The 23,876-nt window shown below is 39.7% G+C and overlaps 1 protein-coding gene and 1 non-coding gene across 5 annotated transcripts in view; both read left to right on the top strand.

The window, feature by feature from the left end:
* The window catches only part of SYNE2 (spectrin repeat containing nuclear envelope protein 2), a 315,690-nt gene that overhangs the window by 8,202 nt on the left and 283,612 nt on the right, over positions 1–23,876 (top strand). The window lies entirely within an intron of this gene.
* Positions 4,893–4,999, top strand: LOC122705943. Its single transcript, XR_006344213.1, has one exon. It is a non-coding gene; the product is annotated as a U6 spliceosomal RNA (small nuclear RNA).

Raw genomic sequence — 23,876 nt, 5'->3', positions numbered from 1 at the left:
AGTTTCAGCTTCAGCATTGGTCCTTCCAATGAATATTCAGGACTGATTTCCTTTAGGATGGACTGGTTGGATCTCCTTGCAGCTCAAGGGACTCTCAAAAGTCTTCTCCAACACTGCAGTTCAAAAGCATCCATTCCCATCAGTAGACGAATGGATAAGGAAGCTGTGGTACATATACACCATGGAATACTACTCAGCCGTTAAAAAGAATTCATTTGAATCAGTTCTAATGAAATGGATGAAACTGGAGCCCCTTATACAGAGTGAAGTAAGCCAGAAAGATAAAGAACATTACAGCATACTAACACATATACATGGAATTTAGAAAGATGGTAACGATAACCCTATATGCAAAACAGAAAAAGAGACACAGAAATACAGAACAGACTTTTGAACTCTGTAGGAGAAGGTGAGGGTGGGATGTTTTGAAAGAACAGCATGTATACTATCTATGGTGAAACAGATCACCAGCCCAAGTGGGATGCATGAGACAAGTGCTCGGGCCTGGTGCACTGGGAAGACCCAGAGGAATCGGGTGGAGAGGGAGGCGGGAGGGGGGATCGGGATGGGGAATACGTGTAAATCTATGGCTGATTCATATCAATGTATGACAAAACCCACTAAAATGTTGTGAAGTAATTAGCCTCCAACTAATTAAAAAAAAAAAAAAAAGCATCCATTCTTTGGTGCTCAGCTTTCTTTATGTTCCAACTCTCACATCCACAATGACTACTGGAAAACCCATAGCCTTGACTAGAGGGACCTTTGTCAGCAAAATAATGTCTCTGCTTTTTAACTTGCTATCTAGTTGGTCATAGCTTTTCTTCCAAGAAGCAAGCGCCTTTTAATTTCATGGCTGCAGTCACCATCTGCAGTGATTTTGGAGCCCCCCAAAATAAAGTCTGTTACTGTTTCCATTGTTTCCCCATCTATTTGCCATGAAGTGATGGGACCAGATGCCATGAACAGTGTTTTTTGAATGTTAAGTTTTAAGCCAACTTTTTCACTCTCCTCTTTCACTTTCATCAAGAGGCTCTTGAGTTCCTCTTCACTTTCTGCCATTAGGGTGGTGTCATCTGCATATCTGAGGTTATTGATATTTCTTTCGGCAATCTTGATTCCGGCTTGTGCTACACACAGTCTTCTTATCAAGGTTAGAGATAACCTGTTAAGTTAGAGCTCAGACTGTGAGATAGTTCATGTTTCGAGAAAGGGAACAGAATTAACTTACGCAGATACACTACCTGCTTTCTCCCACTTTGACTTTGGAGGACTAGTTGTGGTATTCTGAGGAAAGGCCAATTGTAATACATCTGAGCTCTTCAGGTTTGAGTGATATGTTAATTAGTGGATCAGACTGTAGGAGTTTGGGGCTTCCTAGATGGTTCAGTGGTAAAGAATCCACCTGCTAGTGCAGGAGTCCCAGGAGATGCAGGTTTGATCCCTGGGTTGGGAAGATCCCTTGGAGGAGGGCATGGCAACCCACTCCAGTATTTTTGCCTGGAGAATCCTATGGACCAGAGGATCCTGGCATGCTACAGTTCATAGTGTCACAAAGTCAGATGCAACTGAGCAACTGAGCATGCACACTGCAGGAGTTAGCTAATTTTCATTAAAAAAAAAAAAGCTGATTAGTAAGAAATAATTTTTATCTGAAGTGTAAATTGCAGCAAAATAAATGAAGCTGTTCAGTATTGTTCCCCATGCCCTCAAATAAACCTAAAAAAACCCTGCAACAACTCATGCATCTAAGTTGTTAGTACTATGGTAGGCTATAGTCAATGTTTGATGAGATTGTTTGATAAAATAATGCACGCTGGAGCTTTTAGTTAAAAATTGTTAGTGGTTCAGAAAGAAAAAAAGAGGATTGACTATATAGTCTGTTTATAAAGCAGTTAAAGGCATGTTTTATTATTTGTGCTAGCATGTTGACAAAGAAAATAGGTGACTAGCCATCTCTTGGTTGACTGTCTTTTGTAGTTACTCATTTGATGACATTGAGTAAAAAATTTTCCTCTGTTAACAGGCCTTTGTTTAAAAGAAAGTATGTTACCTTTGTAGTCTCTACTCTTTTTCATCATAGAAAGTTCCAATTCAGTTGGGTAATAATTAATTTTGTAAATAGTTTTTAGTCAAGAACTGATTATATTTCCTTCTGAGCCAAGTGAAAAGAAACTCTCAATCTATAACCACAGGTTGAAGGTTTGGTTACAAGACTGTGTTCGTGATGGTTTCTGAGACTTGGAAGGTAAGCTTGCTCCTTTCATGAGTCATCATGTTGTCTCACAGTTGGCTATATGTTTTCTTAGCAACAGCTGCTGATTTCTGGTTTGAGATGGGAAAGTATGTTTTGAAATGATTCAACATATTCTTTCAGGTTATATATGCTTGCTGAACTTTATAAGCTTACTGTTAATGTGGTGAGTTCCACCATGAAGGAACGATTTCATTCTCTTACTGCTCCTGTGTTCCAAATCATTTTTCTTCTGTGTTTTTTAGGGAATTGAGGGTAGGTATAAGAAAAGAGAAGTCAATCTGAAAGACTATGGACCTGCTCGTTTATGAGCCTGGAATAGAGCAAAACCAAAAATGGTCTCCACATGCTGATAGGATAAAATGTAATTTACTGGAGTCTTCATCTTGAGAAATACTCCAGGGTGCATAAGTACTAAAGGACAAGTGAAGTTTTGAAATGTCTGTGATATTGTGTAATGGTTATGAGTATAACTTCTGAAGTCAGATGGACCCTGGTTCAAATCCTGCTTTGCCATATATTAGCTGTGTCACTTTGGGCAAATTATAAACCTCCCTGAGTAGAGCTTCTTCATCTATAAAATAAAAGGCAAAATGTGACCTACCTCATAGGAGTGTTATGAATATTACTGAGGCAACACATGTAGTGAACAGTACAGCACCTGTGATCAAACATTGTAGATCTCATAGTAATAAGCGCTAATTATTACATTCAGTTCAAGAGTGCAGTGAACAAGGGGCTAAGTGGCCGGTATTAGAGGACCATCAGCAATCAGTCAGGTATGGCTCCCTTTTTGCAGAACTGGGACAGGTAGCCTTGTAAACAAGTCACTCTAGTATGATCCAGAATGAAACAAGTGCTAGCAAAGTGCTATGGTCATTAATGCCCACTTTGGGGAAGTTAGGGCTAGTTTTGTATAGGATGTTGACATTTGAACTGGGCATATAGCTGGGTTTAGAGTGTAGAGTAGAGCTTTCATGGGTGGAAAATGGAGGACAGTAGATTGCAGGCTGAAAAATATCACAAACTGAAGCACAGGGCTCGTGGGTTGTAGTGGGAGAGGTCTAGATAGATGCTTTGTGGTTAGATTGTAGGGCATTTTGCTCATGGAAGCATTTGGACCATATTCTTCCTGTCAGTGGGAACCTACAGCGTGCGCATGGTGTGAGCTCTATTTCACAATAATGTTCTGAAAAATGAGGTGGGGAGGCAAGAAATCCAATTAAAAGGATGTTTTTAGAAATCTAGGTGAGTGATGAAGAAATTTAGAGAACAAAGTCAGAGGGGATGAAAAGGAGTTGGAAGAGGGAGGATTCTAAATAAGATGCCAAGAAAGAATGCTGGTGCTATTACTTGAGAGAGAGTTACCATAGGAGAAGGTGCGGGAGAAAACCGATGGTCTGCTGGCAGGGTGGTCTGCTGGGTCTTTTTCCAGGTTGAGGTACAGTTGATTTACAGTGTTGTGTTAATTTCAGGTATATAACATATCGATTCATATAGAGTGTATAGGAATTCTTATACAGAGTGTATGTGTTAATCCCAAATTCCTAGTTTATTTGTCCCCCTTCCCCTTTGACAACCATAAGTTTGTTTTCTATGTCTATGAGTCTCTCTGTTTTGTAATAAACAAGCTCATTTGTATCTTTTAAAAAATATATTCTACATATAAAGTCGTATGATACTTGTCTTTCTCTGTCTGGCTTCATTTAGTACGATCATCTCTAGGTCCATCCATGTTGTTGCAGATGGCATTATTTCATTCTGTTATGGCTGACTAAAACTATATATATGTATATATGCACGCACCACATCTTCTTTATCCAGCCTGCCCTTATTTGTCTCTTATGACAATCTTTATTTTAAAGACTGTTTAAATGTAGGGTCTTTGGGGCTCAAAGATTAGCGAGCTGGCAGTTGGGAATTTAGTTCTGAAGGAAGGAAGCTAACATTTATTATGTACCTACTGTGTCTCAGGTTTATGCTGAGCATCTTCACAAATCATTATTGGAAGCAAATAGTATTTTTATTGATGAAGAAATAAAGGCCAAGAAGAGGCCTGATATAATGCTTAAACATTAACCCTAATTTCAAAGCATTTCTCACTTTTGTCAGTTTCTTCAAGCTCCTTGAAGCAAGAGGAGAGCTGGGGCTAGAAAGATTGAGTGAATCAGTACTGAAGGCATTGAACTGTCCTCTGTGGCACTTTTCGTAATTTCTACATTCAGACTCTCATTACATATTCTTTACCACAAGGAGAAAACAGCCCTCTAATTAGTTGGTTAGTATTTGTTACTCGAAGACTGTTGAGGGAGTTTAATAATTAACCATATTTCTCAAGTTCTAATATTCCTTTCCTTTTAGTACTGCTTGGAGGTTGAAGTCCTCCAAGACTTTTTTTTTCTCTTGCTTCTGTTGAAATGGAAACATTTGGCTACGAGTGGGTTTTAACTTTATAAAATGAGCCTTGTTATATTGGGTTGAAGGATGAGCCAGGGCAGAGAGAATGATGCTCTTTTCCTTAATGTTACCACATTTGAAACGTGTAATCCTGAGGTCAAGATCATGAATGCAGATAAAAATTAAGTCTGGAAAGACTTTGAGCATGTCTTAAAAACTTTATGACAAAAATCCAGCTACAGTGCTCGCTTCAGCAGCACATATACTAGAATTGGAACGATACAGAGAAGATTAGCATGGCCCCTGCGCAAGGATGACATGCAAATTCGTGAAGCGTTCCATATTTTTAAAAAAGAAAGAAAAAAAAAATCCAGCTACACACATACAACACACACATATTAAAAAGCAAAAGTTCGCCTTCATGTTATTTTCACTTTCCATTTCTGTTGTCTCTGTCCCTAGAGATAATCACTGTGGACAGTTCTTTGTTTATCCTGTTTAAATGTTTATGAATACTTGGAACCTTGGCAGTAATTAGGCAAAATAACTAGATTTTAAGCTTTTTCCTTTTCACCCAGATATTTAGTATCAGAGTTTATATTGAAGTTTCATAAATACAGATTCTTCTTTTAGACCCTGTTCTGAGAGCCCTGTAAACATCAAATGTAACTTACGTTAAATGATCTTAGATTACCTTTGAAATCAGTGACATACCTAGGATTAGAATTTAGAGAACTTGAGCTTCTCACTTGTTGCTAAACCAGTTCTGTTAGTTAATTTATTACACAAGTTTGCCAGTTACCTGCAACACTGGGCAAAAACATGTTTCATCTTATTTATTTATTTGAGAAGAAAGGACAGAGAACTGCAAATTTTAACTAACACAAGCTCATTATAGTCACTATATTAATCTCTTAATTACTTCATATTTTGAATGCTTAGACAATTTGTGTTCTGGTAAATTTCTCTGAAAACTCATGGACCAAGATAGTACAGGTTGGTATATCTTGGCTGTTAGGCTACCCACTCCAGTATTCTGGCCTGGAGAATTCTATGGACTGTATAGTCCATGGGATTGCAAAGAGTCGGACATGACTTAGCAACTTTTCACTTCACTGGCTTTTAGGAACTTTAAGGACATGGAGTTTGGAGCCTGCATATTTGTGTTCAAACAAGAGTTGCCAGTAACTTGGTGTTCTCAGGAAAGTTGCTTATCCTCCCTGTTACCCTAAATGGAGTAGATGGTGTCTATCTTGTGGGGATTAAAGAGATAGTACATGTAAAATGTTTGGCACAAATTAAGAACTAAATATTAGCTCTTTTTTCTACTGTTTTATCATTATTATCAAATAGAGGACCTACAATTTTGATCATCCATGTAAGCAGAATTTACCTGTTCTTACTCTCAGGCTATACCAAAGGAGACCTCATTACATTTCACTTTTATTGCACTGTAGGTTGTTGGAAGGAATGTATAAATATTGGGATATGGTTTTTAAGCAGATACAGATCTCAGTACCTCTCTTAGCTTCTTATTAAGTTAGAAGAGTTTCAACCAAAGGACTGCATAAAATTTTGTTTTGTCCCAGTGACCCTACTTCTTGAGATTTTTCGTTGGTCCCAGTTTTGGTTCTACTCAGGAAAATACTGTAAAATGCATAAGACACTTTCTCAAGAGTGTTCCAGTTGTTCATCGATGGGGAGTAAACTCCTTAGGTGTATTCCTTTTTGAGGATGTTTTATGTTATATGAGTTTTGGGGGCTGGAGACTGGTCAGGGATCTTTCCATGGGGAGGGCTTTGAGAGAAGGAAAAAATATTTCTTTGGAAATCTCCTAACTGTAGTCTGAAATTCCATGAAGAGAAAATTTAATATTTTTGTACTCTGAGTTACTAGAGTTAAGGGGTCAGAAGGATTATGTTTCAGGAAGCTTTTCTTCACACAGAGGTGTATAACTTCTAAATATTTTAATGACGTAGAAGATATATTGAAGAAAAAGTAACCTTAGAAATGGACAGAAGTAGAATTTTTTTTTTAAGCCAAACAAGTTTCTAATGGAGTCCCTGCACATAAGTAACAACAAAGATAATTTTGTATACACAGAAGTACATTCTGTTCTTTCCCTGAGATGATGTAACCTCTTATCAGATCTTAAAATTGTGCCCATAGAACTGAAAACTGTATCTTTAGATAAATTCAGAAACAAATAATTCTGGTTGTTTCTCTTCAGGTGAGAAACTTCTGTGTGTTTAGAAATGGAAACTAGTTTGCAAGCTCTGTAGGGAGTCAGAAGGGAAGCCTGGGAGAAGGAATGATCTCACAGTTTGAGGTTCTCCTAGATACTTTACTGGTATTCATTGATCTGCTCTCCAAAACCTCCTACACCTACTTCAGAACTCAAATCCATTTTTCAGCCTGAGTGTGTGTGTGTGCTCAGTCTGACTCGTGGCCACCCTAAGAACTGGAGACACTCTCTATTTCTCTAGTTGCTTGATTCAGTACCTTTTAAATAAATGAATACCTGTTGAGGAATGGCACTGCTGGCTGATACCCTAGAAAAAACAGCTTCAAAATCACACAACAGTTAATTTTTCAGCTGTTTTTTTTTTTTTTTTTTCCCTTCCTCATTTACTTTCCCAGTAACTAGTCATAATGCTAAGATTTCATGATTAGGTAAGACTGGGTGTCTAGTATTTTGTTAGAATTCTAGCAAGGTAGTAGTGGATAGTTCCTTGGAAGTAAAGAGTTCAACGGAAACAAACTCAAAAAGGACAGATAGGGGCTTTAATTTGGGGAAGAGTTGAATTAAAAATATCTCTGGAACAATTTCCTTAAAATTCTGGTATGAAAACCCTTTGTTGTTGTTGGTTAGTCACTAAGTCGTGTCTGACTCTTTTGAGACCCCACCAGGTTCCTCTGTCCTTGGGATTTTCCAGGCAAGAATACTGGAGTGGGTTGCCATTTCATGCTCCAGGGTATCTTCCTAACCCAGGGATTGAACCCACAGCTCCTGCCACGTCTCCTGCATTGCAGGCGGATTCCTTACCTAAAGTAATTAGAAGAAATGCCATTTACTCTTGAATCATAGTACTCTCTAAACTTTTATGTCCCAGAATCTGTGATCTACATGTTAAAATCTACAGTGATTTACTGAGTGATTGAAGGATTTGCTAGTTTATTTGCTTTGTGCACCATGTAAGTCTTGGTAAATTAGTCAAAGTTAGATTATAGAGAGTAGAGGGGAGCTCTTCTCTAAAACAAGTCTTGAGGGTATGAGAAATAATAGAGAAGTTGTAAGTTAAGTAAGAGCCATTCCTTCCTAAGATACCAATTATGAGTTCAGATCCTGGGTTTATCTCAGACAGTTTTATGTTCTTGAATAAATCTCTGATGTTAATGGTCTTAGTTTCTCTACCTCAAGAATATCATGATTATTTAAAATCACCTATGTATGTGTATGTATGTTAGTTGCTCAGTGGTGTCTGACTCTTTGCGACCCCATGGATGGTAGCCCGCCAGGCTCCCCTCTCTGTCCATGGAATTCTCCAGACAAGAATATTGGAGTGGGTAGCCATTTCCTTCTCCAATAAAATAACCTATAAGCACAGCTAAATACAAAGTATATTTTGTTTTGGGTCAGTTAAACTGTTCCCACCCCTTCACTGATAATCATTGGTTTGCTCTCCTAAACTCCACCAGACAGCTCTCAAAGGTTTACCATCATCACAAAGGAGGGTGAACGAGAGAATGTGGTGGGATTCAAGTCCATTCCTAGGGTGACTTTAAAATGTGCATGTGCTATCCATAGTGAGGTAGTATCTCGTCTCATATCTGATTTATTTGTCGCTTGTACAGTGACAGAAGCAATGGGTTGTTAGTAGAGTCCAGGGAGTTCAACACCCATCGTGTTGACTTTAAATTTTAGACCGAATGACACCTGAATCTTCTTATTTCACAGAAGACAATCCAAGATTCAGGGATGGCAAGGTGCAGTTGGTAATTGGCAGAACAAGGAGTAAAAATGCTACCTCCAGATTCTTGGCTCTTGCTGGCATAGATATGTGTGTGTGTATTTAAAATATTTATATTATTTATTATTTAAAACCTATGAAAAGGTATAAACCACCATACTATTAAGTACCTAAGTGTTTTAGCATACTACATAAGAAATAAATTGTTGCTAACGTGGTTGTGACCCCTTCTCCCTCCTCAGAGGTAGCAGCTATCCTAAATTTGATGTTTATCAGTCTCATGCCTTTCTTTACAGCTTCATTATATTTGAATAGTAAGGGTGGTTTTCAAAGTATTTAACAAACTGGAGTGTGGACACGGCCACTCATAATGGATGCTGGCAACAGATCTAGCCATGCCAAGGTGTACTGGCTGAATGTCAGGCTCACCGTGGACCCCCATAAGCAATGTTTTTAAGACTGTGCATAGTACCATTTTGTATTCATTCTTCTACAAATTGCTCTTTTTCTTTCAACTTTATATTTGTGAGCTGCATTTATATTCCTATGGGTAGCTGATTTATTCATTTTCAGTGTTTAATACTCTAATGTATGAATATGTCACAGTTTATCCATTTTTGGATAGTTAGGCTTTTTTTTTTTTTTTACTACCCTCATACCTGTTCAGGTGTTTTGCCTCTTTTCCTGTTAGGTTGTTTATCTTTTCCTTATTGATTTGTATAGTACTTTTGAATTTTTTTGGTAAATTGCTATTTAATAAACAGATTCTTTAACATCTGTACTTAAGAAGTCACATAAAACCTATCATGGCTTTGTCTTTCCAATATTATTTCCAACTATTACACATAGTTGTTCATATTTGAAAAGGATCTTTCAGTATTCCCTAATCAGGTTCACATCAAGTACACCAAGGGCATTACCTGTGACTGCACACATGAACATGTTCCTTTATTTAGAGGATTTGACATAGCCTTAACATTCTTGATTGTGAAGATGGACTTAATTTCCCCATATTTCCATGGTCATGCTGGTGAAAGGGTTGACCTTGTTGTAACTCTAAAGCATGGGAGGAAAGTCTTTATGGGAAATTATAAAGTTCTTTTTTTTCCCCCCTTTATTAAATCAAAAGCAGGAAAATGAAAGGCACACTTGCTTCCTTAGTGAACCAGAGTGGCCCACAGGATGTGAAGGAAACTGTAAAGTAAATGGAAGGACTGAGGCTATTGCTCAGGAAGTTCTTTCTGGAACTTTCTCTGTTTGAACTGTGGTTTAGATAACTAACAGGGACCTGCTGTATATCACAGGGAACTCTGCTCAATACTCTGTAATAACCTAAATGAATTTGAAACCTAAAGAATTTGAAAAAGAAAGATATGTTTCTTTTATATATATATATATATATATATATATATATATATATGTAACTTTACCGTACACCTGAAACTAACACAACATTGTTAATCAACTACAATATAAAATAAAAATTGAAAGAAAAAAGCCCTGTGTGGGTTGTTTATGATCTTGGCTCTTTCCCCACCCTCTACCCCCTCCTCCGCCTCCAGCGATCAGATTGCTAAAGAAGGACATGTTAGGTTCTTTATTTCTTTTGTGGGCCACCTTGTATCTGCTTTCTAGAAGGTTATGGTTTCAAGGATCTTAAACAGCAGGATGGATACAGTTCAACTTTTCCGAGGCTTGAAAGGTGTAATATTCCTGTTGATTTTGCTCTCCTGGCTAACTTGCTTCCTTCTCTCCCTTCCTTGTTTCTTTCTAATTATAAATGGCATTTGTTAGCTAACAATCCTTCAGAGCATCCAATGGTTTGTTCCTTTTAATTTTTAACCATCTTTTTCTTATACAAAAGAACAAAAACAATTAAAATTACTTTTAGTACTGAGGGTTGCTTTATCCTGGAGCATCGCTTCCACCGCTCTCTTCCATCCTCCAGCAACCCCGCCCCCACCCTCCACCTCTCCACTGCCTCACTCCCACCCTCCCAGCTCTGTAGGTCTCTTTTGTTGTTGGGAGCTAACAAAGTACTGTAATTTGCTGGGTGGAGGGTAGGCCCGGGGCTCCGGAAAGAATTTCTGTAACCTGCCTGAGCACCCTTCTCTTAAAAATTGCTGATTAACTAGACTCTTCTGTCCTGGGAATAGCCAAAACTTTAAAGTGAAGGGTTGTTCAAAAGAAACATGTTTATTTTTAGAGGCAGAAAGTATTTTGAGCCCATTTGCCAGTAACTGTTTTTTAAAGAAACAAAACTGTGGACGTTAAGCCTAATCCCAAAGCTAAAACAAAACCCTTGCTGAAAGAATTAGCAATATATTAAACATTTTGAAAATAAGCTATGTTTTTATTTTAGTTTTCTGTATTTTAATTGAAATTAATATTACCACCGTTTTGTAATTCTCCTTTTCTTTGCATGTTTTGCCATATACAGTTGATTTATTTACGTAGAAGAAAAAAATGTCAAAGGGGAAAAAAGTGTTTAAAGAAATTTCAGAGGACATGCATTTAAAACTAGCAGACAAGCAGAGTTTTCAGAGATAGTGCCATCCAGATTCATTTTAACATCATTATCACATGAATACAGAGAACCCCTTCAGTCTTTGTTTTTTTTTTTTTTAATAATTATTTTTATTTGGCTGCTCTGGGTCTTAGTTGCAGTATGTGGGATCTAGTTCCCTGGCCAGGGATCGAACCTGGGCCCCCTGCATTGGAGCACAGAGACTTAGCCACCAGAGAAATTTTTAAAGAATCCTGGTTTCTTTTTGGAGGGTAGTTTTCACTTTCTGAGTTTAAGTTTCTAGTCATGATGTAGCACACAACATAGATAAAAGTGAAAGAGGGGGCCAGGAGCACCGACCTTCCTACAGGTCTTTGTGAGCAGAACCCCAAAACCTTTACAGAGGTATAGGTCTATTTAAAGGTTCACAATAACAATGACCACATTTTAGGGCTGTCTTCCAACTCCATCACTTCCTCCATCTAAGGGCGGAGGAGGTGCATTCAAGTTACAGCCAGCTTTTGTGGAATGACAGACCTTGATGGGATGTTACACCCTGGGATTGGTGAAGTGAAACCTCTTTGATTGATTTAGACTAACAGAATAGAAAATAACAGTGGGTGAGTTAACTACTTGTTAATAGCACCCAGGGCTGGGGGGGAGGGGTGGGAACCACACTTTTTTTTGAGGAGGGGGCAGCACATGCTTTTTTTTTTAATCAAGGTATAGCTGATTTACAGTGTTGTATTAGTTTCAGGTGTACAACACAATGATTCGTGTATATATATATATATATACACACACACACACACATACATATTACACATATATATGTGTGTGTGTATATATATATTCTTTACAGATTCTTTACCTTATAGGTTTTCACAAAATATTGAGTAGAGTTCCCTGTGCTATTGTTGGTCCTTGTTGGTTGTCTATTTTTATATATAGTAATGTGTATATGTTATCCAATAGTCCTCTTAATTTATCCCTCCCCTCTTCCCCATTGGTAACCATAAATCTGTTTTCTATGTCTTAACCTCACATTTTAAGCAATAACAAATAAAACCTTCAGAATGTAAATATTTACAGTGGCTTTTGTATGTGTGTGTTTGGGCATGGATCTTTAAGCAGGTGTATTTGAGGGCCTAGCAGTGTGTCTCCAAGGTGATGCTTGGCTACTGAGGTGGAAGAGCTTGCCCATGGCCTCTCCAGGGTCTAGAGCCCTCAGACCATGCCAGAAGCCTCAGGATGGAAGAGGATCTCCGGCCAGAGTGCCTGTTGCAGGAGGTGTATCTTAGAGGGTCCCTCTGTGTAACATTGTTGTGCTCTAGGGGAATCTACGGATCAGGGTCATCCTGAGTGTCAAGCGAGTGTATGCTCCTCGGTTCTGTCTCATCACAACAAAGATTTGTAGTGACGGACATTAAAGCCCTGCGTGTGTCACAGCTCTCAGGTCTTGGACAGACCGTGTTATAGCTCTTAGACAAATCAGTGTTACAGCTCCATGTTACAGCTCTATTTTATTTAGAAAATAGCAGGAGAATCCATCCTCGAGTCGTGAGGGCATGCCGACCCAAAGATGCGAAGAGAAGAGAGTGGGGGAGCGTGCCAGGGCGTGGGGGAGAGAGAGAGACCTGGCCCTTTGGCTCCCTTTTTATATGTTTTTTTCCTCCCCTGGGCCTGCCTATGTAAATTGTGCTAGCCAGGAGTGCTGTTTGTTCTACCTGAGGTCCTCACTCCGGTCCTCGGACCTTCCTTTGTTCTGTTTTCACGGGCTTTTCCCTTCCTTGTCTTTTAGCCACCGCCATTCTGGACTCCTGTTTCCTATTCTAACCACCTAACACTGAGGATTTTGACTTAAAAACTATGAAGCACCTGAAAGTCCTACATTTTTCTGAGCAGGTCTCAAGAATTTGCCTTTTCCAAAGTGTGTTGTTTTTTGAATGCTCTTTCTTCCTTCTTTCCAGTGGGACTTCATAAGGGGTTTCACACATAGGGGCCTGGACCTCCAAATTCTCCCAGTGCAGATACTTCTCAGGATACCCTGAGCTCCTAAAGACTTGAAGTAGATCAAGACCTGACTTCATTCAAATCTCTGGGGTGGTTCCAGCAGCCTTGATGAACTAGATTCCTCTTGGAGTCCTGAGGACCCTGTTGGGAACTTGATAACGTGAGTTCCTGATGGGACCCTAGATAATAAGAGTTCCCAAAGCCGCCATGTTGTAGGTGCTGAAGATTTGGTTGCCCTTACTTGTGTACTGATTCCAGGGCTTCAGGGAAATGCATCTCACTATCAGTTCAAATACAGTGTATTCTTTTCTTGCTTCCTAAGTCCAGTATGTGCTAGGGCTGTGATTTATGAAGGTACATGGTATAGATTTGGTGGCTGTGTATTGAGTTGGTTGCTTAAGCCTTGTATAATTGCAGTAGTGAATACCATTATAGTTTAATTATTTTTTAATTGAAAGAACAACCAAATACATCCCTTTTGACTGCTTGGTAATCATCCTATGATCAGAGAAACTAAGAGAATAACAACTGACTTGTTTAAAGCTTCCCAGTGAGTAAGTGAAAAAATGAGAGAGGTCAGAACCACTGTCACTAGATGCCCAGTTTGTCACTTAGTCCAGCAAACCTGTGTTTGAGGATTAACATCTGCTAACAGCCAGAAATAGACCAGTTGAGACCAAAGTCAATTCTGATCATTGGCCTCTGAAGATAAAAAGATGAGGGATACATCAGTTTGCTGGGTAATTGATTCTCCCTTAGGATAAGAGAAAGACAAAACCAAAATTGCCAGTCATTGAAAATGGTACAGTAAATTATGTTTGGGTTTGGAAAACTTCCAGTCCTATAAATACATTATGGGAAGCCCTCAGGGAGAGAAAAAAGGCACACTATGGCTGTTTTCATATGTAAAAATAGCAGGGCCATGCAACTTGAAGAAAAATGATTTAGAATGTTATGCAAAGTAGGAACTATGATTTGTGACCAAAACTTCACTTTTTAAGTTTATTATCACACACTGCCAAAGATTGGTAAGTTGAGAAACAATAGGTCAAAAGTTTGACAGGAAGGTTTTGGGAAATGGTTGGTACAAACAAGAGGATTCTGAGAGTTTCCCTTTTTTCCTGCGGGGAGGCAGTTGATTTGGTTACCTGCATTCATGTTTTGCCTTAGTAAAGGTTAAGGAAACCATGGGAATAGAAGGAAGAACATCTCCATGCTTTAATGCTGTGATTGAAATAGAATGGCAGAATGCTTTGGGAGATCTATGCCGGTGTAAACTGTCATGGCTCTGAGTTTCTAGCCTGCATTATGTGTTCGTTTGCTCTAGTGTTCTGAGTTTACTTCCTTTTTCTTGGGTTTCCCTGACCATGAGAGTTTATGGCAATCTGTCTCAAGGTGTGGCATTCTGCATTTTACAGGCTGGGCCATTTGACTTGGCACACATGGTCTTTAGGTGGTAAGTGGGTTTGTGAATGTGAAATGGCACATATGGGAGCTTGAATGTGACTTTGCCCTGCCGGGTCGGCATGTCTGGATCTCATTGGTCTGCCCGATACATCTACATCATCTGACTGGGCCTGAAACCCCAGTAACAGGCCTGCTGTGGGGCAGTGCACACCCTTACCTCTGGGTGTAGGGCTGTGAGGTTGTGGGGACTGGTTGTTTGTCCAGAAAAGTTGGTTAATATATTTTATATTTAGGGCCATACAGGAATCAAGATAATGATTTGCTGACATCCATTCTTCCTAGATTTCAGGCATGTCATTGTCTCCTGCTGAAGCTTTTCTTTGTTTGTTTTTTAAAGCAGCAATCAAAATTTAGGAATAACCTATCTGATCCAATCTATTAAATAATACAGTTTACTTCATTCACTCAGGACATGTTGTTGGTTCTTTTAACTGTATGAAAGACTCCAGATCCTTGAGGAATCTCCTTTTACATTAGGGACAGAAGGAATTCATGGATGTGAAGATGATGATATGCAGATTGAGGCTGAACTCTTGCATTTTTGGATAATAAACCTAAGGAAAAAAGAAAGCCTTTTCTCTATAGTTAAGAGTCACAGAGCATGGAGGATTCTGTTACATCCAGGAAGAAGGGAAGTCCCTGACTTCAGGCTGGAGTGTTTGAGAGTCTTCCAAGACAACCTTTGGACCTTTGCTTGTATAGAAGTAAGAAAATCCGGGAGAGAAAGACCTTCTCCTCCATCAAGAGAAGGAATATACAGAGAAGTCTGTTCTCTACTTGAAAAGATGCTAAAGAATTTAAAGAGTCGTATTGCCTCATGAACTAAGAAGAAATGGGAAAAACTGAGGTAGGGTTAATTTGTTTCAAAAATAAAAGATACTGAGAAGTCTCCCTTTAGGCAAGTTTTATCAGAAAGTTAATTTTAATATCATTTTCATATTGCAAATATGTTTCCCCATCAGTCAGAGACAGGAGACCAACATGTTTAAAAATTAACTTCTGTAGTTGAGAGGCCACCCGCCTGAGTCAGCCCCAGTGAATGCTGGCTGTGGGCAGAGGAAGGAGAAAGGCAGACCCCATGTGATCCAAGCCACAAATCTGTGGGGGGATCTGGCAGAGCCCACAAAGGGTCTTCATCCCCTGAATCCTGACATTTACCATAAATAGTCTGTCGGCTTTTATTTCTTTCAAGAAAGGCTCTCCAGGGGGCTAGTGTATCCTAGAAAGGAAACTGAGAAGGTGGAGAAGCCAATTTGACAGAGACTGTTAATTGTGTGCACAAAGGAAAGAGAGAGTGATAGTACAGAACTCCAGGGAGAAACCAAAGGACTTCCAGAGTTCATCTAACAAGGGCTGAGACTGAGGAGGAGGTTTCAGCATGTTCAGATAAATAAGCAAGCGTAGGCCACAATATTTGTGCTTTCCCTTCAGTACTTCACAGATAACATACTTTACAAATACTGCAAGATTAAATTCTTCAGTTAGTCTGGAAAAGCACTGCAGGGGGATTCAACAAACCAGAAAAGGTTATTGTGGGGATTCTTAGGTTTGTAGTACCAGCCAGTGATAGACATCCTAGGGGCACTGTGAGGACTTAGGTTTATTAATACTATTATTATTTTTATTAACCCCAAATCACATTATTAAGGGGATATTTTCTTTTATGCTATTTCTTGTTTTATAGGTTTTATATTTTATACCTTCTAAATTTTATGTGTTTTGTTTCACTTGGTAGAAGAGTTGCGGCACAAGTTGATTTTAAGGATTTTTTAAGCAATGATATGAGTTACTTGTTTTTCATTTAGAAGATGAGGGATCAGTAATGTTAAAGGTTTTGAATGAGATTTCAGCAAGTATTGTATCACTAACAACAATTTTCATTTTTGCACCTTACCTGTTTAGTCTTTGTCCACATGAATATGTATTTATATGGTGATATTCCTATTGATTCTAAACACTATATGCTGTTTATCTTAATATTTTCCTGTTTACTATTTTCCATAGGCTCTTAGGTGATTGGTTTTGTTTTGATTAAAAACTCCCCACCCCCCAGGTTGATGTATCAGATTTTGCAAAGCATTCCAATGTTAACTTATATACATATATATATATATATTCTATGTGTGTATATATTTATTTCTAATTAATCACTTCTTAGGATAAATTCACAGGAGTGGGACTATTGAGCATATTTATGATTCAAGCTACATGAAAGAAAAGTGAAAGTGAAATAGCTGGTCGCTCAGTGATGTCTGACTCTCTTTGTGACCCCTGGACCGTAGCCCACCAGACTCCTCTTTCCATGGAATTCTGCAGGCAAGAATACCAGAATGGGTTGCCGTTTCCTTCTCCAGGGGATCTTCTCTACCCAGGAACTGAACCCAAGTCTCCTACATTGCCGGCAGATTCTTTACCATCTGAGCCACCAGAAGCCCTCAAGCCACATATCACTGTATTAATTTCCCAAATGTATATATAAATGTAGAGGTATATGAGTTTCTTTGTCTATTAGGGAAGGTGAACGTTTTTGCATGTGTGTGTTTAGTATTTACATTCCCTCTTAGATAAATTATGTGTCCCTATGTGTCAGAACTTGGTTTGTTTTCAGAGGAAACGCTACATTTTCCGATTCCCTGTGAAGCCGTTCACATGGTTGTTTCTTGTCTTCACTTATTTTGTGGGATGTTGCTGCTGCAGAAGAATTTGAGTCTTTGCATCAGAGATGCAGCACAGATTACTTTCTCTAAAGAAATGGAAAAAGTCCAAATTAATTCCTCTCTCAAGGAATTTAATGTGTCACATCAGGGACCCTGTTGCTGCAATTTGTACGGGTGTCTAGTGGTTAAGATACTGCGTAGTCACACCAGTTGTGGAAACGTGAACTTCTCAAGCCTGAGTGCTGTGGCCTTGCAGAAACCAGTAACAAAAGCGCGACTGCACATGTTCTTCATTAGAAGCTGTAAAGTACTTCTGAGTGGCCAGTCAGACAAGCTACTGCTGGATGAGAAGACTTAGTGTATGTGAATTTCGCTCCTCTTTACAATAATATCTGAGAGAAAGAGTTTAAAATCCAAGCATTTCATTGAAGGGAGAGAGTAAAGTCTACAATCCTGCTGCAGTTTATAGTTTATTTATTAATTTTTTAAAAAATTTTTTATTTATTATTTTTTTAATAGTTTATTTATTTTTAAACTTTTTATTTTATATTGGAGTATAGCCAGTTAACAACATTGTGATAGTTTCAGGTGAGCTGCAAAGGGACTCAGCCATACCTATATACATATACAGGGATCTTTTCTTCCTCTAACTGCCCTCCCATCCAGGCTGCCGTAACATTGAGCAGAGTTACCTTTTCTTGATCATGTTTATATTATAATTATTTCATTTGAGCTTTATAGCAAACTCTGTGAGGTAGGTGGGCCATGGGCTCCTGAAGGTGTTACAGTAGAGGAAGTGGAAGCTCAGCGTCAGGTGCCTGCTGGTGGTCATGGCAAAGGTAGGCAGCAGAGCCAGTGCAAGAAGCAGTAGTAGTTCTTTTTGCATCCTAAAAAATGTCATCTTGAATAATGTACTCCTCAGGATGAATTTAATGAGTAGCTAGATGTAAAGCACCATACTTGGTTGTAGCTAGAGCCTAGTACAGTCATTAATAATGATGATTTTTTAAGTCCTCAAAGAAAATTTGTATTCTAGATATTGCATTTCATGGGTCAAGGAATTTCCATTGCTATTGATTAAAAACAAATGCCAATGTTATTTCAAGAGTGAATTATATAATTACTTGAACAGTTTACTTCTCCTGACTGCCATAATTAGGGATTATGTGAAATAGGGGTTGGGATTGTGGACTCAGGAGTGAGACAGATGTGGCTCTGAGACTCAGCTCATTGGCTGAGCCACATGGATAAGGCACTTCACTCCCCTTATATTGGTACTATTTCTAGTGTCCGTGTCAGAGATGCTTTATGGGGCTTAAATGAAATATGTGAAGATACTTAGTACATTATGTAAAATGCTTGGTGCATAGTAAACACTCTATTTTAGCATGAATTTGGTTGCACTAGTGGTAAAGAACCCGGCTGCCAATGCCAGAGATGTAAGAGATGCAGGTTCAATCCCTGGGTTGGGAAGATCACCTGGAGGGAAGAGCATGGCAACCCACTCCAGTATTCTTGATTGGAAAATCCCATGGACAGGGGAGCCTGGCCGCCTACAGTCCATTGGGTCCTAAAGAGTTGGACATAACTGAAGCCACTTAACACAGGTGTTTTTTTACTGGTTAAGTATGTTTCAGTTCTCCTTTATTTTTTACATTTTAAAATTTAGGATCAATCATATGCTTCTTCACTAATTTTTCTCACAACAGAAAAGTTAGAAAGAAGAAAGATTTTTTTTTAAAAACACAATCCCCATTCATTATCATTTCTTTTATATAGCCTTTTTTTTTTTTTAAACTGACTTGAATGCAGTGAGTGAGTGTGGCTTTGGACGGGCACTCTAACTGTCTGTGGGCAGATATTCCCTGTGATCTTGTCCTTTCAACCATGTTTAGTCTTATGAGTCAGGCCTCAGGAATTATCTGCATTCCATGAATTCCATTTGTATGTGAATCTTTGTGAGCAGTTTTGGCCTTTGATATTTAGAATCAGATTTGCTTTTTGTGGACATTTTATTACACTTAATGATCTATGTGTAACCAAATTCAGTTTCAGTTAATACAGAAAAGGGCAAAATATATTGAGCATGAGCGTTGAGAATTGGACTTCATACATGCTCGTAAAGAAGACTGAGTGCTGAAGAATCGATGCTTTTGAACTGTGGTGTTGGAGAAAACTTTCGAGAGTCTCTCAGACTGCAAGGAGATCAAACTAGTCAATCCTAAAAGAAATAACTGTGAATATTCATTGAAGGACTGATACTGAAGCTGAAACTTCAGTACTTTGGCCACCTAATGTGAAGAGCAGACTCATTAGAAAAGACCCTGATGCTGGGAAAGATTGAAGGCAGGAGGAGAAGAGAATCATAGAGGGTGAGATGGTTGGATGGCATCACCGACTTGATGGACCTGACCTTGAGCAAGCGCCGGGATATGGTGAAGGACAGGGAACAAGGCGTGCTGCAGTCCATGGGGTTACAAAGGGTTGGACATGACTGAGTGACTGAATGACAACATTTTGTTAAGAATTTTTTTGACCTATGTTTTTGAAAAGTGTTGGTCTAGATTTTTTCCCTCTCTCTCTCCCTTCCTTTCTCCTTGTTCTATAAATTACCAAAATGACAATGCATGTGGCACGTGGGCTTCAGTATTGGAGCATGTGGAATCTTCAGGTGAGGGATCAAACTGGTGCTCCCTGTATTGCAAGGCAGATTCTTAACCACTGGACCACCAGAAAGAAAGAAAGTGAAAGCCGCTCAGTCATATCCGACTTTTTGCGACCCCGTGGACTATACAGTCCATGGAATTCTCCAGGCCAGAATACTGGAGTGAATAGCCTTTTCCTTCTCCAGGGGATCTTCCCAACCCAGGGATCGAACCCAGGTCTCCTGCATTGCAGGAGGATTCTTTACCAGCTGAGCCACCAGGAAAGCCCCTGGACCACCAGGGAAGCCCTATAATCAGTTTTAAATTATTCAAGAGCTAGTTACCTAGCTTTTATATGTATTTGTATTCTTGTTTGTTCCTTAAATCGATTACCTTTGTTTTATTTTTTCACTTGAACATTGTAGGGACTGGGATGGGAATGGCATGTTTTCATTGTTGTTAACATTTAGTTTTAGTTGTGTCAGACAGTAGCTATAGTTTGCTGTTGTTCTAGGATATATATATATATAAAGCACTTATCAACATAGTTGAAGCTTATACTAATACACCTTGCCTGGAGTAGATCTTCTGGGATACAGATCTGTGTCTTCAAACTTTCTACCTGTTTTCTGCCATAATTGAGGAATAAAATAACCTGTATAATCTCATATTCTACTTAATGGAGAGTAACTGATACAACATACTCAGACTGTTCATTTTCAGGAGCTTAGACTGTTTACATTGTAAACATCTTTAGTACAACTGAAATTTTCTTTGAGGTTCATTGCAAAGCTTCCAAGTCCTTTTATATTATTACTACAAGCTTCATTGTACTGTGGATATAAAGAAGTGACAGTTAGTTGACAGTTAATAAAGGCTGAACATGCACCAAAAAAGAAAAAGGGAATTTATATTAGATGATCAATATCCCTTCCCTTCAGAAGTATTTTGAATTTGGGGAAAAGTTGTCCTAAACAAGAACCTGATGTTTTCTGTGATGAAATAGAAATGTCGCACTGTTTCGATTGATTAAAACACAGAAGCTATTGAATTTTTTTTGAAGTGAAAAAAATATATTGTGGCATCAGGAAGAGAATTTTGTGAAGGGGCCTTGTGTGATGGTTAACGACCAGTGGAGAGTTGAGGGGTGGATTCCCTTAGTCTGGCCCAGGAGATGAAAAGCAGCCATGAAGCTCAAAGTTCATAGAGTCGGGCCATGACCAGGATGTTGGGACCAGACATGTTTGTGAGCATCTTCCCACTCCTCAACCATCTCAGACAAAACAGAAAATTGAGGGTAAATTAAATGAAGTAAATGGGCTTTGTCATAGACCACAGTGAGGTGAAATTTCTAGGAGCAGAGAACGCGGGGAAAAGGGAGAAGTGACTCTCAGCAGAGTGTCAGTAGGAGGTATCTGGTAAGGATGCTTAATGGTTCTATCCCTCCCTCCCTCCACTGACTCCTCACACATTTGTTGAGTGTCTACTTTGTATCAGAGGATGAGATGGTTGGATGGCATCACCGACTTGATGGACATGAGTTTGAGCAAGCTCCAGGAGTTGGTGATGGACAGGGAAGTATGGCGTGCTGCAGTCCATGGGGTTGCAAAGAGTTAGACACGACTGAGTGACTGAACTGAACTTGCGTCAGACTTGGTATCTGCTGCTGTGGCTACACAGGAGGAAGGGGAACTGCCAAGAAGCTCACGGTTCCGATGGGGTCTCAGGCACGGAGACGTGATAGTTGGGATATTTGTGCTGAGTTTGAGGTATGGGGTGTGTGGGGAGCCCAAAGGCAGATTTCCTCACTCCCCTGGGGCTTGGGTAGGAGAAACAGCATGTGCAAAGTCAGAACAGTGAGAGAGAGCATGGGGCATTAAAGAGAGCTTCGACTCACTTGCCGTGTTTGTGGCCTGCACGTGTGGAGAGTGTCAGGAGATGGGGATGAAGAAGGAGGAAAGTGCCAGGTCTTGACGAGCCTGGGCGTTGTGAGGAGAAGCCTCTAAAGTGTTTTAAGCAGGGAAGAAAAATCACTAGACTGATTAATTTAAGGACTCCATCCAGATCTTGCAGCCTCTGGGAGAGCTGTCAGCCTTTCAGGGATTGCCTAAGCAGCAGTGAGCCACCTCATCTGGTGTTATGCCCCTTCCCAGGGGTGCATGGGGATGGAGGCCCCACATCCAGTGACTGATGAAGTCGGAGTGTGATGACCCCCCTCACCCAACTCAGGATGACTCTGGAAAGCATTTCAGTTCCACCCCACTGCTGGGTTAAGAAAGGCTGTTCTGGAGCCGCTTTGCAGCTCAACCTCATCCCCTGCCTAACCCTGCCCCACTCGGCCTTTCTGAATTCTGACCTCAGTGGGTTGCTGGGCTTTATTTGGTGTTCCTCTCGAAGCACGCATGCTCGACACACATCAAGTACTAGTAGGCATTAGCTTGGGGCTCCCCTGGTAGCTCAGATGGTAAAAAATCCACCTGCAATGCAGGAGACCCAGGTTCAATCCCTGGGTCGGGAAGATCCCCTGGAGAAGGGAATGGCAACCCACTCCAGTATTCTTGCCTGGAGAATCCCATGGACAGAGAACGTTGGCGGGCTACATCCAGAGGGTTGCGAAGCGTTGGTCACAACTGAGGAACTGAGAGTGCGTGACTTCGAAGCACTGAAGTCTGCACATCGTCTCCAGGTAGAAAGCATGAGCAGTCCTGGGGCTCACCTCACTTGTTTCCCTCTCAGAAGGATGACCCTGCCACATTGCCTGTTGCACTCTTAAAATAACTGTTTCCTATTAAAAAAAAATTATTCTAGAAGAAAGTTAATTCTGGATCCTGGAACTCCTTCATAGCCAGAAGTGAAGTCACCTGTTCTACTTTGACTATGTTGCATTGTTAGTTGTGGAGGTAGAGCTGTTAGCTGTATATGTTCAGTATGCAGTTGGCTGCATGTTCATTGGAGGTATTCAGCTTACATTTATTGAACACTTAACTGAAGTGGAGGGAAGATATTCTGAGAATAAGCAAATTGCATGGGTGCTATTTCCTTAATTGTAGTTGGCCACTCACCTCTCCTCCCCAGCACCAACATAGGATCTTGCTACTTTCCAGTGACTGAGCCCTACAACCGTGTACTAGCATGGACAGATATTGATGCCATTTCACAGGGTGAAGATGGCTTTAACACACTCTGACTTGAACAAGGTTCCACATGCACAGTTGCATGGGCTTGTTACCTACCAAGCCATCTATACAAGCAGATACACCATCTTATCACCTCTGTGTAATAGCCTGTATCAAGGAATGGGACGGACTGATGTGTGCCTGGGTTTTGAAAGCTGATGGTACTTTTTTTTTCCTTTTTGGCTTTCTGATCTTCAGAAGAGTAATAATTATTTTTGATAAGACTAATTGACTCTAATTTCTGTAAGGCAGGGTGAAATGCTCCGTTGCCCACTTATAATGGTATTTTCTTCCTTTTTACTTTTCAAGTCACAGACTTTGATTTCATGAGGTAGGTAGAATAGAGGTGATTTTAAGAGTGCATTGTGTGATTATTAGGTGCAAAGGCACCTAAGTGCAACGTTTGTTTACTGGATGTATTTATATTACTTTTATATTTTGTATTTTGTAAGTAAGTGACTAAATTGTTTGACAGACTATTTTATACTTATTGGGGTGCATGCATGCATGCTCAGTTGTGTCCAACTCTTTGTGATGCTAAGGACTGTAGCCCATCAGGCTCCTCTACTCATGGGATTCTTCAGGCAAGAATACTGGAGTGGGTTGCCATTTCTTCTTCTAAGGGATCTTCCCAACCCAGGGATCTAACCTGCATCTCCTTGCATTGGCAGGCAGATTCTTTACCACTGAGCCACCTAGGAAATCCATTGGGGTAGTAGTGTTATTAATTTTGTGTCTTTAAATGGCATGGACTATTCTCTAATTATTAAAAAATTTATAAAGAAAACCC

This window comes from Cervus elaphus, chromosome 12, assembly GCF_910594005.1.
Source record: "Cervus elaphus chromosome 12, mCerEla1.1, whole genome shotgun sequence".
Classification (NCBI taxonomy): domain Eukaryota; kingdom Metazoa; phylum Chordata; class Mammalia; order Artiodactyla; family Cervidae; genus Cervus; species Cervus elaphus.
This window is presented reverse-complemented; position numbering and strand designations above follow the sequence as displayed.